We start from the raw sequence: 16,336 nt of genomic DNA, 5'->3' as shown, positions 1-16,336 counted from the left end.
TTAAGGCCTCAAATTCCAAGATGGCGGCCAAAATTGCTGAAATTCTGGAACCATAAATTCTGTAATAGCTTCTCACATCATGTGACGAATCGAACCCCATAGATTTCTGGTCGTAGAATCCAAATCTTGAATTCAAAATTCACCCCGGCCCCTTGGGAAGTCCAAACTCCAAGATGGCCTTCGAAATTATCCCTTACAGGATCATACAGTCAGCCTTGACCTAAGAATAGCAGGATACGTATCCATTTACAGGTTTATTGGGTCGTAGAACTCATAGTCCTAAATGAAGGTTAAAGTAACCTTCCTTTTACAATTTGCGACATTTTAGTTTTAAGAATTGCGGCTAAAAGGCGTGAAGCGTGTGGATTTAAGAAATATTTCAATTTTACATGTTCAAAAAATTAATTGCAACTGCTAACGTCATTGCTTATTCTAATGGATAAGCCCTGATTTGCGATTCACTTATTTGTAGAAAACCTGTGTCAATAGTTCCAAACTTGATTCAATCCTGTGAAACAGCAATTTATCAGCTCCCCTCTTATAATGTAATTTTTTCGACCATTTTCCCTAGAATCACGAAAACAAGAGAAAAAACCAGAAAAACGTCTCCCGAACTGTCTAAAAAGGTGGCAAAATAGTACTGGGAAATACTTTAGCAGTTGTATTTAATTTTTTGAACATGTAAAATTGAAATATTTCTTAAATCCACACACTTCACGCCTTTTAGCCGCAATTCTTAAAACTAAAATGTCGTAAATTGTAAAAGGAAGGTTACTTTAACCTTCATTTATGACTATGAGTTCTACGACCCAATAAACCTGTAAATGGATACGTATCCTGCTATTCTAAGGTCAAGGCTGACTGTATGATCCTGTAAGGGATAATTTCGGCGGCCATCTTGGATTTTGGACTTCCCAAGGGGCCGGGGTGAATTTTGAATTCAAGATTTGGATTCTACGTCCAGAAATCTATGGGGTTCGATTCGTCACATGATGTGAGAAGCCATTACAGAATTTATGGTTCCAAAATTTCAGCAATTTTGGCCGCCATCTTGGAATTTGAGGCCTTAAATGAAGCTCAAAGGATTTTTTAACATCATTTTTCGATTTTACGGCCCAAAAAATGGTATGAAAGATACCTCACATGCCATATAGGAGCACACGTGCCCGTTTGACTTTCAGGAGGCGAAATTTGACCGCCATCTTGGATTTAAGGGTCTTTAAGAAGTCGGAGTACATTTTTAAGCACATATTTGAACTTTTCGACTAAAAATACAAAGGAATCCGCATACATGTCGACCATATAGGAGTCACTTTCACCCCCGTGGCGGTCATTTTGGGCGCCATCTTGAATTTAAGGGTGTTCCGGGGAAAATTGAGCCTGGCAACATCGAAATTCTGTTTCAGAACATCAAAACAAAGAGATCAAGCCATCTCGCCAACTTGTATCATTAACGGGCCCACGGGACTACATGTGCTCCCGGACTAGCAGGGGTCGAGAGGGAATTGAAATTAATTTGATCGCCCTCAGAGTTTGCGAACGACCAAGCGTTGCTTTTCGATCGCGATATTCGATGAAGAGGCCTGAGCAGGTAAAAGAATTTCGGATCCCGAATCCCGGATTGTTTTCGTTCGAGGAACGAGATGCAGTAGCGTGGGCCAACAGGTTAGTTGACGAGATGGGATCTAATTCCTGGCCGGATTGCCATCCCCTCGTAAGACAGGAGGGAATTAGAACCCGATCTCGATTGCCCTCCTCGAAAGACGTTCAAGGGCTTCCGATCGAATTGATCTGAATCGGCTGCCCTTGTAGGCACTGGATTCCACCCCCGGATTCTTTCCTCTACTGCTAGTCCGCACATGCTGGACCGCAACAGCCGCTCACTCCTTTCTTTCACTTTCGCATTGTAATCATGCGAGTTACCCCTTTTACTGTCGTCCTCTACCCTGGATATTTTGCTCCGGTCATATTTTGTGCGTAAACTGTTGGCTCATCGCTTTCTGACTTCTGCACGTCTAAACATCTATTCCCTATAACTGAGCCATTAATGGACCACTAGACAAGCGACAAATTGAAGGGAGAGGCTAGTTTATAGCCCCCCCCCCCCCCCCCGGTACATGTAATGTCCGTTTTCTTCTACTTTTGTCAGGGTACTTTAGAGTAGGCTTTCTTGGCCGTTGACCTTTTTTGACCTATTTGAATCTTTTTAGGCTCTTAACTGTCCGATAGCAATTGAAGAAAGTATATCAACCAAAAGTATATATCCTAAGCTTAAAGTATAAAAAAAATCGAAAATCGGAGAGACTGTTTTTTAGATAATTCAGTTTGAACATCGAATGGCGAAAAAATAGTAAATTTTATAAAACCCTAAATTACGGCCATTTAAATAATTTTTAGCTCAATTTCGATGGCAGATTTAGAATCTACATATTAAATTGGTCTAGTATCATGTTTTAAAGGTGTGATGGATTAATATAGAGGCTCACCATGGACAGTCAAAGAGAGGGAAGTCGAAAAAATGAGAAATACTAAAACGGGCTTATTTGCATATCGCTAAAGTTCACCTCATCTTTAGGGGTCCATATCTCGCGAACGGAGCGTCGGATGGGAAAACCCTCCAAATCAGTCTCTTAGAATGATGTAAAGACCTCGTATACCAATTTTCAGCCAAATCGGAGGGGGTCAGGTTCTGAGCCTGGCACAGTTGACGTTGAATGGCCCGTATTCTAATTAATTTTGATAAGTAAGTAACTTTGAAATAGTATTGAAAAAACCTCAGGAGCTCCTAAAAAATGAATTAGTACATCGTTCATTTTAGCAGAATCCAAATATGAATATCCAATTTGAAAAAAAAAGAGTTTTGAAACTGGACTCTCATTTTAAGCACTGTGATATAGGGTTCCCCTTCAAAGTTACAGGTACAACACGATTTGTGCATAATGAAAATTACTGAAGTTCTTTTTGCATCAAGGTATTAACGTTTTTATTTAGGATTGATCACGAGCAAGTTTGAATATCACGCTCATAGGAATTTAACAAGAATCTATTTGAATCAAATTCCCCAGAGGCTTCTCAATGAGCAATGTTCCTTCTCCACCCAATTTTCTTCAAAGTGTAAAGTACAATAGCTGAGCTGAAGCGTAGATATTAAGGTTGTCATTATTTCTCACTGCAATGACTGTATCGGTAACGTTTTGCGTGCAAATTAACTAGAGTAGATCATTGTGTTTTCTATGAGCGGAAAGTTTGCATTTACTCATGAAGAAATTTAATGCCTTGGTCTGGACTTATTATTAGTAATTTTCGTCGTACAAATTGTGGCATACGTGGTATTTTGGAGAGAAAACTCACTACTCTTAGAACGCTAAAATTCGCACCTTATGTAATAGTCCATTCTGCCGTGCAAAAGAGGAATGTCGTATGAGCCATCAGATGTTGCCAAATTTCCATGATGAACCATGGATTATCGGGAAAATTGAACAAGATTTTTCTACCAATTTTCTGAGAACTTAATGAGCAATTTGATCTAAAGTTTCGAAAAATTTCGAGGAAGTATAGTAGGGCCCACGAAGAATGATCCCTGAAAAATCGGGCAAATAAACGCAAGGACCATGTAAATGAACGCTGCGAGGTCGAGCACGAACATCGACGAAACCGGATATTGTGAACGCGAATAGGTATTGTATGCAAACCGCTACTATTCCACCCCTATCTTTAGGTCGAAACTCTTAAAAGGAAGCCCTTTTGGAAAAGATCAAATTCCTGTAATTTTGCCCCAATCTCTTCGTCCATTACATTGTTGAATTGCTTGTAAAATTCTGAACTAAAGGATATATAGTTGTAATTTACATTTTTTGTTTTTTCCATCTTTTAAAGCGAAGTTCAATTTTTATTTATTTCATAGTATCTCGAACTGCAACTTCTCTGCTATTTGCCCGATTTTTACAAACGAGGCCTCGTTTTACTCGTGTTTCAACAGAAAGTAAGGAAACTTTACCCAAATACATATTTTTCAATTTTAAAAAATTTTGGATCATTCTAGTAGGAAGATGATATTGGAAATTAGCATAAGTAATTAGGGTTCTTTTCTTGCGTGAGCTGGAGTCTCGGTCCGGACGGGGGTGTCACTGCTACCAGTGCACGGTGCGCCTGAACTCACTTTTAATGCGACTTGAATGTACATTAAAAATTCAAGTTGGAGGTTGTAGCGGGGTACTCCCTGATGGGTTTTTGGGCAATTTCCAAATAGGTTGTCGGAGCTCCTCGAAAAATAATCGCATTTTTGTGGTTTTTTAGGGGTAAAACAGCCAAATTGGCCTTGGGGCGATAAATTAAATCCCCTCTCCCTCATCCTTGCCTTCACCGATCTGAATTTTTAGTATGTTTTCACCTGGTATAAGATGTGACTTTTCTGAAATTTTCATGCCCATACAAATTCTTTTGCTCCCGCGGCAGCGTTGCCAAGTTGCGGACCCCAAAATATCGAATTTGATGATAAAATGAAGGTTTCGAAGTGTGTTTTCCATTCAAAATCAAAAATTCAAATCGTAAGTTGTAGTAGGATACTGCCTGATGGATTTTTGGCCAATTTCGAAGTAGAGTATCTGAGATTTTTGAAAAATAATTGAATTTTTGTGGTTTTTTAAGGGTAAAATAGCACACTGGGCATGGGGCGACAAATTAAACCTCTTCTCCCTCATCCTTGCCGTGACCGATCTGAGCTTTTAGTATGTATTAACCTGGTATAAGATGTGACTTTTCTGAAATTTTCATGCCCATACAAAATTTCTTGCCCCCCGCGGCAGCTTTGCCAAGTTGCGGACTCAAAAATATCGATTTAGATGATAAAATGAAGGTCTGGATTTTTATTTCGTTCAGAATTGGTCATTACGGTTCTTCTATACTCTATGCATTTAGTTACCATGAAAATTATGCCATTATTTACTTGATGGGTGCAGCTAACTCAACAAGAGAGGCCGGATAAAGCGACGAGTCGGTGGAAAACGAGTGGTTTGGGTTGACAGAATGTTCTTAAATATACTCCATCAACGGAAAGTAGAATTTGACAACTTTCTCCCAACTCCCAAACCTTATCCCTGTTGCTGTCAATACTTTCAACATTCTATCTAAAATCTTGCCCCCCAAATTTTTCTCAAAAACATGAAAAATTAAAACTCAAAAAAGCTTGAAAGTTCTCGAATTCGACTTCCTCTCACAGCGGATTGAATAGTTCGAATCCAGAAAATTACCTTCAACAATTTAAAGAATCGAAAATTTGCAAAAAATCACAATCATTTTGAGTTATATTGAAATAAATTCCCTCATAACAAAAGCAGACCATGCAACAAAGTAAAGATGTTTTGTAAATTTTGTGTCATGTAAAGAGAACTTTCTGTCAACCCGAACCACTCGTTTACCACTGACTTGTCGCTTTATCCGGCATCTCTTGTTGAGTTAGCTGCACCCATCAAGTAAGTAATGGCATAATTTTCATGGTACCTAAATGCATAGAGTATAGAAGAACCGTAATGACCAATTCTGAACAAAATAAAAATCCAGACCTTGAAGTTGCAACGCGATTCCGGTCATTTTGACGAATTTTAAATCGTGAAGCTGGCAACGCTGCAACTCTAAAATGTTCAAATATGCTTTTTCTTATCGCAAACTCTCAGATTGCACATTTTTCGTGAAATTTTGGAGGAAATCACACCTCATAACCTTCATTTTATCATCTAAATCGATATTTTTGAGTCCGCAACTTGGCAACGCTGCCGCGGGGTCAAAAAATTTTGTATGGGCATGAAAATTTCAGAAAAGTCACATCTTATACCAGGTGAAAACATACTAAAAATTCAGATCGGTCAAGGCAAGGATGAGGGAGAGGGGATTTAATTTGTCGCCCCATGCCCAGTGTGCTATTTCACCCCTAAAAAACCCCAAAAATTCAATTATTTTTCAAAAATCTCAAACCCTCTATTTCGAAATTGGCCAAAAACCCATGAGACAGTACCCTACTACAACCTACGATTTGAATTTTTGATTTTGAATGGAAATCACACTCCGAAACCTTCATTTTATCATCAAATTCGATATTTTGGGGTCCGCAACTTGGCAACGCTGCCGCGGGAGCAAAAGAATTTGTATGGGCATGAAAATTTCAGAAAAGTCACATCTTATACCAGGTGAAAACATACTAAAAATTCAGATCGGTGAAGGCAAGGATGAGGGAGAGGGGATTTAATTTATCGCCCCAAGGCCAATTTGGCTATTTTACCCCTAAAAAACCACAAAAATGCGATTATTTTTCGAGGAGCTCCGACAACCTATTTCGAAATTGCCCAAAAACCCATCAGGGAGTACCCCGCTACAACCTCCAACTTGAATTTTTGATGTACATTCATGTCGCATTAAAAGAGAGTTCAAGCGCACCGTGAGTGTTTGCAAGAAATACCCGCGGCTCAGAGATCATCCTTCGTGGGCTCTACTATAATACAAAACTTTTGGAGGAAATTTAGCATCATTCGAATGGTCATGCGGCGTTCTTCCTCAACCCTGGAGCACTAGCGATGCACTTATATGTGAATGCCGAGAAGTGTAAGAGTGTCTAGAGTGGGACTTATTTTTTCAATCGACCAAACAAAATGTTGCACGGTCCTAAATGATTCTATGTGATAAAAACCATGGTAGCCAAAGGGATCTGGGAAAAAAAAAATATCCGGCGTGCTCACAGCCTGAAAATCGTGATTTGTCCTATTTTTTGGGGCATTTTAACCGTCTACTTTGATCTTTTAGTGAGTGATAGGGAATGGACGCTAGATGTTCAAAAAAGTGTGCAAACTGAGCACATACCTTGCAGATTAAGGGAAATTTTTTGTTTTTCTCCTAGGTCACTCTCACTTCGCTTGGCTATGCCCAAACTCACCGCTCGGCAGCACTAAAAATCAAAATTACACAGTTTTTTAACGTATAATGAACTTTTTGAGCAGCCTTTAATGGTGGTAAAAATCCAAAAATTTGTGAAAAGTAAGTCCATACCATCAGTATGGAAGAGACAATTTCAGAAAACTCCTGCTCCTTTGTTTGGCCACCAAACGATCCTGGGGCGCTTCTTCGAATAGCAACGCCGCGGCCGGATCTTTCCACCGCGACGCACAGTGCGTTGAATGGTGACAAAAATCCCCCCTAAAAATGAAAGCCGAAATTTCCCAAAAATTATGTGGTGAACGTTAAGTGGTATATCTGGCAACACTATTGTCAGCGATAGTATCGATTTTTATCGATACCTAGTGCCCGCACAGGTGGTCGTTTTCAGCGAGTTCTGAGCTCCTGATTAGAAGCCGATTGCAGATGACAACAATGAGGAGCATTCTGATCAACATGCTTCAGTGCCCTTCTATCCTTCCTGGCAGCTTCATTCCTACTGGTAAGCACTATTTATTTTTGGTTTTTCCAATTTTTAAATCCTTTTTTTTATGGCGAATATTGCATTTTGAAATACTGCTCATTTTTAATCCTTTTTTCTACTTTCAATACTTTCATGGAGTGCCAAAAAAAAGCACCGTCACACACCGAACTTTCAAGGTGTTTTTAGGCTTTCATTTGACTTCGATTCAGGGTTCACAAATTCACCTCCAATTTTGGGGACATTTTGCACAGACACAAATAGATAATACTAAAAATGATGAAAAGAAATGGTAAAATTCATTTTTAAGTGTCACATGATGCCAGCTCGCTCTAAGAAATAGTACATTTCTTAAGTATTTGCGCGCATATATATATATATATATATATATATATATATATATATATATATATATTATATATATATATATATATATATACATACTCTCCCCCCTCAGTTTCGTACTGGTGCGCATTAGAGCTCAAAAATTAATTTTGACTCTAATTTTATTTTTTGGAACTCCTTGGCTTTAATTTCCCCGCGAAATGGTGTGGACCCAGCATCATTTCTCCACCTTGTTACATACAGTTTCGGGCCACTTCTTATTGTTTTTTCATTTATATTTGTATAGATATATATAAACTTATTCCGATTACTTCAACCTATTTTCCCAAAGATATTGATATGAATACATTTAATGGCATGTAAAATTGTGAACTTTGGAAACTGAAATAGCTCAGTGTTGCCAAATTCTATGAAAATTTCCATTTTCGCAAGGCTCAAGAACCAAACGAGAGGCAAAAAACCCTGAATAATGGTAAAATTCTCTCAAATAATCATGATTTCTGTCCAAATGGCAGGCTACGGGCAGCTGAACTTTTAATTTGTTGAAAGTGCACATACCACTGAATATGTCCACATTGAAATATTCCCAATACCTAGTTGTCATACCTAATCTTGCGAAAATGGAAGTTTTCATGGAATTTGGCAACACTGAGCTATTTCGGTTTCGAATTTTCCCTATTTTACATGCCATTAAATGTATTCATATCAATATCTTTTGGAAAATCGGTTGAAGTAATTGGAATAAGTTCATATATACAGGGTTATTCAAAAGTTACGCACCACTGGCCATAACTTTAGTTCTAATTATGATATCGATTTGCGGTTTGTGGCGTCCTTCCTCATATCGAGGGGGAAACTTTTTGAGGTACTTTTCAGTTCTTCACCCCCTCAGGGGGAGGGGGGGCGGGGGGCAACTCAAAAATTTCAAATGGCAACCCCCATCATGTGATACAACGTTAGAAAGAGCATGAAAAAAGAAAATTTTTGGCGCAAACCGGAAGTCGATCTGACCCCCCTGTCAAAAGTTAGGGGGGTCCAAAGGTTATTTAGGGGGTCCGTACCTTCATTTTTTAGAGTAGCTTCGGCGGCTCTTGGACATACCGTTTCTCTTTTCAAAGAGTCCTCGAATACTCCAAGTCTGATACCGAAGTCTTCATATTGCCCCCGGGCCACCACAGCCCCCCCGTAGGGGGGGATGGGCCTGTTACAATGAAACATTGCATTAAAATGCGAAAAGTCACAGAAGAGCTTCAAACTTAGCATCAAATCCGAGTGGAACTTCTTGCCAATGTTAACGCAAACGCAGCCTGCGACTTTAAAGTGAGTTTTCAAAACTCTTAGCCCCCCGCCCCCCTCATTTTTTGTTGCAGAGCGGGTAAAAACCGGGAAATTCACTACAAATAATGCCCGAAACTAATGTCCAACTTGAGGAGGACCCTTGAAACGTTGCGATCAGTCGGAGCATTGAAATACAAGGACTGCCACCCCCTTAAAGTACGGGAACATCTAAAACACCCCCGCTGCCCCCCTCATTTTTCGTTGCGGAGCGGGTAAAAACCGGGAAAATCGCCAGAAATGATGCCCGAAACCACTGTAGAACTTGACGAGAACCCTTGAAACGTTGCGCTCAGTCGGAGAACTGCAACACAGGTACTGCCGCCCACTTTAAGGACGGAAACATACATAAAACTCCCGCTGCCCCCCTCTCTTTTCGTTGCAGAGCTGATAAGAACCGGGGCATCATTTCTGGCGATTTTCCCGGTTTTTACCCGCTCCGCAACGAAAAATAAGGGGGGCAGCGGGGGTGTTTTGGATGTTCCCGTACTTTAAGGGGGTGGCAGTCCTTGTATTTCAATGCTCCGACTGATCGCAACGTTTCAAGGGTCCTCCTCAAGTTGGACATTAGTTTCGGGCATTATTTGTAGTGAATTTCCCGGTTTTTACCCGCTCTGCAACAAAAAATGAGGGGGGCGGGGGGCTAAGAGTTTTGAAAACTCACTTTAAAGTCGCAGGCTTCGTTTGCGTTAACATTGGCAAGAAGTTCCACTCGGATTTGATGCTAAGTTTGAAGCTCTTCTGTGACTTTTCGCATTTTAATGCAATGTTTCATTGTAACAGGCCCATCCCCCCCTACGGGGGGGCTGTGGTGGCCCGGGGGCAATATGAAGACTTCGGTATCAGACTTGGAGTATTCGAGGACTCTTTGAAAAGAGAAACGGTATGTCCAAGAGCCGCCGAAGCTACTCTAAAAAATGAAGGTACGGACCCCCTAAATAACCTTTGGACCCCCCTAACTTTTGACAGGGGGGTCAGATCGACTTCCGGTTTGCGCCAAAAATTTTCTTTTTTCATGCTCTTTCTAACGTTGTATCACATGATGGGGGTTGCCATTTGAAATTTTTGAGTTGCCCCCCGCCCCCCCTCCCCCTGAGGGGGTGAAGAACTGAAAAGTACCTCAAAAAGTTTCCCCCTCGATATGAGGAAGGACGCCACAAACCGCAAATCGATATCATAATTAGAACTAAAGTTATGGCCAGTGGTGCGTAACTTTTGAATAACCCTGTATATATATACATACATATACGTGGATGCAAATACTTAAGCAATGTACTATTTTTTAGAGCGAGCTGGCATCATGTGATACTTAAAAATGAATTTTACCATTTCTTTTCATCATTTTTAGTATTATCTATTTGTGTCGGTGCAAAATGTCCCGAAAATTGGAGGTGAATTTGTGAACCCTGAATCAAAGTCAAATGAAAGCCTAAAAACACCTGAAAAATGGCCAAATTTTCCCAGAAAATCGTGATTTCCGTCCGAACGGGCAACATCGGGCAGATGAACCGCTGATTTTCTGAAAGTACACATACCACTGAATAAATCCACGTGCACAAAAGTTCGATGTTTGAAGGTGCTTTTTTTGGCACTCCATGAGAGTAGAAAAAAGGGTTAAAAATGAGCAGTATTTCAAAATGCAATATTCGCCACAAAAAAAAAAGGATTTAAAGATTGGAAAAACCAAAAATAAATAGTGCTTACTAGTGGGAATGAAGCTGCCAGGAAGTAAAACGCAGAAGTAGTGAGAAATGAAATTAGAAAAAAAAAATTAAATTAGCTTTCATTTTAAAAAAAAATTATATTTGATGTTCTTTGGGGTTTAAAACCCCGTTATGAAAAATAACGAAACATGGCAACACAGCAACGTTGAACTATTTTATCTCTCGGTTTTATGTGTTTTGAAAATAAGTACTTGTTAAATTTTTTTCGGTGCAAACTTGAGCTTGATATCCTATGTTTTCGGGGAGTTATCCAGCTGAAAGAGTTGTATCCGATTTCCCCCAAAACGGGGCCCAAAACCCCCCTCAAAAGCTTCTTTCAAAAACTTCTGTTTGTCGCAAGATAGTACGTACCACGAAGAGTAACTCACCAAATTTTTATGAAATTTAAACAATTTTTAACGGAGATATCGATTTTTGACACTCGTCCCCCAGTAATCAACGCACTGTGCGCCGGTCTGCCGGCCCTCGACCGGCCGCGACTCGCGATTGTTCTCATTGTGCTTACTTTGGGTTTCTCTCCGTCAGCCGAACCCGTGTTAACGACACCCTCTACCTACTAGCCGCTGAAAATTTGCCGACCAATCTTTTTTAATAGCGGAATTACACAGTTGCACTTCAGTGCTTGACTACCTAGCTGACCTCTCGAGTTCGGAGAGCTGAAGAGCAGTTTGGAGACTGACGTAGCATGACGTAGCAAGTCTCCGGGTAATTCCTCCGGAGTCAGAACAACGGTTGTTTACGTCTCCGGGTAACTCCGGAGAGCTTTCCGGAGACTTTAGCAACGCAGCTTAACCTATCCTCCTCTTCCCCGCGCGCTTAATGTCTTTGCCCGCGCAGCACCACGGTGTTTACAATGTTGCCGGACTGTCTTTGAGAGATCAGCGTTGACGTGAAGTGAAACTGAATAAAATGGATTTTCGGACAGTAAGCAGCAGTTTCACAGCTCCGCGACCGTTCAATTCGTCATCTGCACGACGAAGGGGCGTATCATCAAAATTGGACATTTTGAGTTACCTATGAATGGATCCCTCTCAGCTCTCAAGCTCTTTCTTCCATCTTCCATTGAGCCTTATTTAAAAGCTTAACTCTCAATATTAACTGCGTTATTATGGAAAGACAAAAAGGCGCATCATAAAGCAAACACGAGGGTTTCGATGATACGCCGCACTATGGTCCAATAGCCCGATTTGAGCGGCAATAAATCGGAAAAATGAAGTTTGGAAAAAGTTCGATTTCAATACGCAGATCGATAGTACATACTGTAAAAAAGACTCCTGTAAAATATCATCTAGATTGAAACCCTAATAAAGATGTGACAAGCCTGGGAAGTGCGGCGCGCGGAGCACTTTTGAGTACGCTTCCAGTTACCGAGCGGCAGTGCTGTGTTTAAGGGCTTGTTTTCGTTGTTTCACCGTAACTGAAAGTGTTTGGGTACTTGATTTACAAAATATAAGGTAATTTCTAGATGTTCCATGCTGAAACAATTCTTTTTTATCATGTCTAATGCTCTAGATTAACCCTTAGACATAGTCAGTTTTTTCAATAAAATCGCAAAAGTATGACCCAAAAAATATACTTTGCACCTCTGAGCACCTCGTAATTTTACTCGGAAGTTATTGTCATGACTCTAGACTTCCTTTTAGTCTGAGTGGCAGATCCATAGTCCACCATAGCCTCAAGTTATTTCTCATGAAAAATGACGTTTTCGCGTTTCTTAGCAGTCACTACTATTAGCTATCATATGCCATTGACGATGCATTTTATCATGTTCCACTCTCATATTCTATCAAAACAGATGCCTTAGAGCCTAAATTTACCCAGGCAGAATAATACGAGTTGATGGGGCTGATCGGAAGGAATTGAAACTTATGCTCAAGAACAGCGAAGAATCGCCTCGGGAGGCCACTTTAAAGGTCCCGTAAAAGTTTTTTTTTGACGTTTTACCATGTTTCAAACATATAATCTATCAGAATGGATACATGTAGGCTCAAGTTTAGCTTGGCAGATGAAAACGCGTTCAAAGGGTTGATCGGTGGGACTTGAAAGTAAGGCTCCCAACCGATGAAATCGTCTTAGGAAGCTACTTTGAGGTCCCGCAAAAGTTTTTTTTTTTTTGACGTTTACCCATGTATCAAACACATAGTCTATCAAAATGGATATATTTTAGCTTAAGTTCAGCTTGGCAGACGAAAACAAGTTCAAACGGCTGATCGGTGGAACTTGAAAGTAGGCCTCCGCAGCCATGAAACTTTGAAGTATTATCCTGAGCTGTCTTTTTCAAGTTCCCTTTACAGTAGTGTTCGACGAAGTTCTACTTTTAGCTTCTTATAGAGTCCATCAAATGTAAAATTTAATTGTGAAGCTTAAAAAAAAAAAAAAAAAATTCCTCCGAGGATCGAACCCGGGACCTAAGATTTACCAATTGGACACGGTGTCCACTACACCGCTGCGAAGCCATTGGAATTCCGCCTCAATTCAAGGTTTTACCACAAATTATACCGCAGTTATAAGAAAGTAAAAAAATGTTAAAAATTGATTTTTTTCCGAAAAATGTTAGCATATTTGCACTCAGCGACCCAAAAAACCCCTGAAAACTCATGTTGCAAGGTATAAACATACATATCTGATTTAATGCCGCTTAAATCGGGCTATGGGACCATAGTAGGGGTGATCGAAATTCCCGACTTGAGCGCTATACAATCCGAATAGAGAAAAAAGGTGGCCAAATTGCATGTAGATTACGGGAAAAATTGTCCGCAGCCGTAATTCCAACGGGAACATGGCGCTCAAGCCCTTCGAATATTTGCATCGTTAAAATGCCTAAAAAATCAGGTTTTTTCTCATTCGGGTCGGTGGAAGTGCCCTCAAACACGCAATTGCAGCATCAAGGAAATGTTTTCCTACGTATTTTTTCACGAGGAATCGATTTTACTGGTTTTTAAAACGATATATCGTTGTATTTAATCGATATATCGATTTTTCACCCGATTTCTGAGAAAAATTTGGTAATTTTTAACATTAACTGCATCAAATTCTATTAATTAGTGATACAAAGGCAAAAGTTTTAATGCATAAGTAAACTAGTGCTCACATAAACTTTTATACACAAGCCACTTACCCTCAAAGCAGCGTAATTCTTCAGTTTGGGTACTAGATGATGGCCGGAATGCCGGGATTCTCGGCGTCGCGTCGCAGCGATCGCGTTTCATGGCTCATCAGTCGAAAAAACATTTTTTTCGGAATCTGACGCCGGGTATCTAGTGAGGGTGAGTTGCCTTTTGGCATCAAATGACTTGAGGAAAAAATCCTGGCTCCATAGGACAACATTTTCATCGAAAACATGAGGTTCGAACTTCCAAAATCTCAAATTTTCGTCTTTACCGTGTTTTTTTTCTAAGATAATTTCTGGATGATAGAAAAGACACAACTGACACGTACCATACGTGTTTTCGTAGATAATTTGAGTCAAGGAATCGATTTTTGTGGTTGAAAAATTAAGATATCGATTTAAAATATCGTTTCTTGCGATACTTCGTCCGAAAAATCGATTTTTTTGTGTATATCCCAAGAAATTTTGATACATCCATGCGAGCCTTTGATAAATCGACATTTTGACTTCAAAAATAGATTCCTCGTGAATATATACAAGGGAGAACGGGGTTACACCTGCTTAAAATACGTAGAAATTTTGACAACTAACGTACAATTCATAAAAGTTTAAAAAAAAAAATCCTCAAAATAGGAGTTTTTGCTGTTTTTTAGTCCACATACATCTCCATTCAGTCCTAAAATAACTTCATTTCCCTTGATGATACAGAAATTTCAGCGCCTTGTTAAAAGATAGATCATTAAAAGAAGTATTTCGTCAGCCTTGTTTCAATTCTGTAAGTCAAACAGAACTGGAGATATGCCCGTTTCTGTGAAGGCCGATTTTATCGAAGTTCACCTGAGAACCTCAACACAACTCTACAAGACCGCCATGGATACCAGGATGGTCAAAAAAAGTTTAAAAATGGTTATTGCACTGGAAAAAAAACACATTGGATCTAGAGTCCAGACTCTTGAAAACATTGACAAGAAAAAGGACTCTTGATTCCAGCAGATTTAAGCTTAAATCGAGAACCAAGCCTCTTAATTTGAGCGGATTTCCTGATTGAATTGCGGAATCTGATTGAATTGCGGAATCTGATTGAATCAAGAGTCCTTTTTCTTGTCAATGTTTTCAAGAGTCTGGACTCTAAATCCAATGTGTGCATTCATTTGGATAGCTTAAGAAGTAACCTAATTATAAAAAAAAGTCAGGGTCGGTCAAGCTAGAGTCGCTGGATGATTTCGCGTGGAATGACCCATCAGCGAATTCAGTTTGAAAACTAGTATGAATTGTACCTTAATTGTCAACATTTCTACGTACTTTGATCAGGTGTAACCACTATACTCTTTGTATTTTTTTTACGAGGAATCTATTTTTGAAGTCAAAATGTCGATTTATCAAAGGCTCGCATGGATGAATCAAAATTTCTTGGGATATACACAAAAAAATCGATTTTTCGGACGAAGTATCGCAAGAAACGATATTTTAAATCGATATCTTAATTTTTCAACCACAAAAATCGATTCCTTGACTCAAATTATCTACGAAAACACGTATGGTACGTGTCAGTTGTGTCTTTTCTATCATCCAGAAATTATCTTAGAAAAAAAACACGGTAAAGACGAAAATTTGAGATTTTGGAAGTTCGAACCTCATGTTTTCGATGAAAATGTTGTCCTATGGAGCCAGGATTTTTTCCTCAAGTCATTTGATGCCAAAAGGCAACTCACCCTCACTAGATACCCGGCGTCAGATTCCGAAAAAAATGTTTTTTCGACTGATGAGCCATGAAACGCGATCGCTGCGACGCGACGCCGAGAATCCCGGCATTCCGGCCATCATCTAGTACCCAAACTGAAGAATTACGCTGCTTTGAGGGTAAGTGGCTTGTGTATAAAAGTTTATGTGAGCACTAGTTTACTTATGCATTAAAACTTTTGCCTTTGTATCACTAATTAATAGAATTTGATGCAGTTAATGTTAAAAATTACCAAATTTTTCTCAGAAATCGGGTGAAAAATCGATATATCGATTAAATACAACGATATATCGTTTTAAAAACCAGTAAAATCGATTCCTCGTGAAAAAATACGTAGGAAAACATTTCCTTGATGCTGCAATTGCGTGTTTGAGGGCACTTCCACCGACCCGAATGAGAAAAAACCTGATTTTTTAGGCATTTTAACGATGCAAATATTCGAAGGGCTTGAGCGCCATGTTCCCGTTGGAATTACGGCTGCGGACAATTTTTCCCGTAATCTACATGCAATTTGGCCACCTTTTTTCTCTATTCGGATTGTATAGCGCTCAAGTCGGGAATTTCGATCACCCCTAGACCATAGTGCGCCGCTTCGCGCTGCCCGCTACCTGACTTCGCCTCAATGATGCGTCCTCGAAAATCAGACCCTTTTCGTTTGCGCCACACAATATGTCTGTCAC

This window comes from Bemisia tabaci, chromosome 2, assembly GCF_918797505.1.
Source record: "Bemisia tabaci chromosome 2, PGI_BMITA_v3".
NCBI classification, from domain to species: domain Eukaryota; kingdom Metazoa; phylum Arthropoda; class Insecta; order Hemiptera; family Aleyrodidae; genus Bemisia; species Bemisia tabaci.
The sequence above is the reverse complement of the archived record's forward strand: the minus strand, read 5'-3'. Positions refer to the sequence as shown.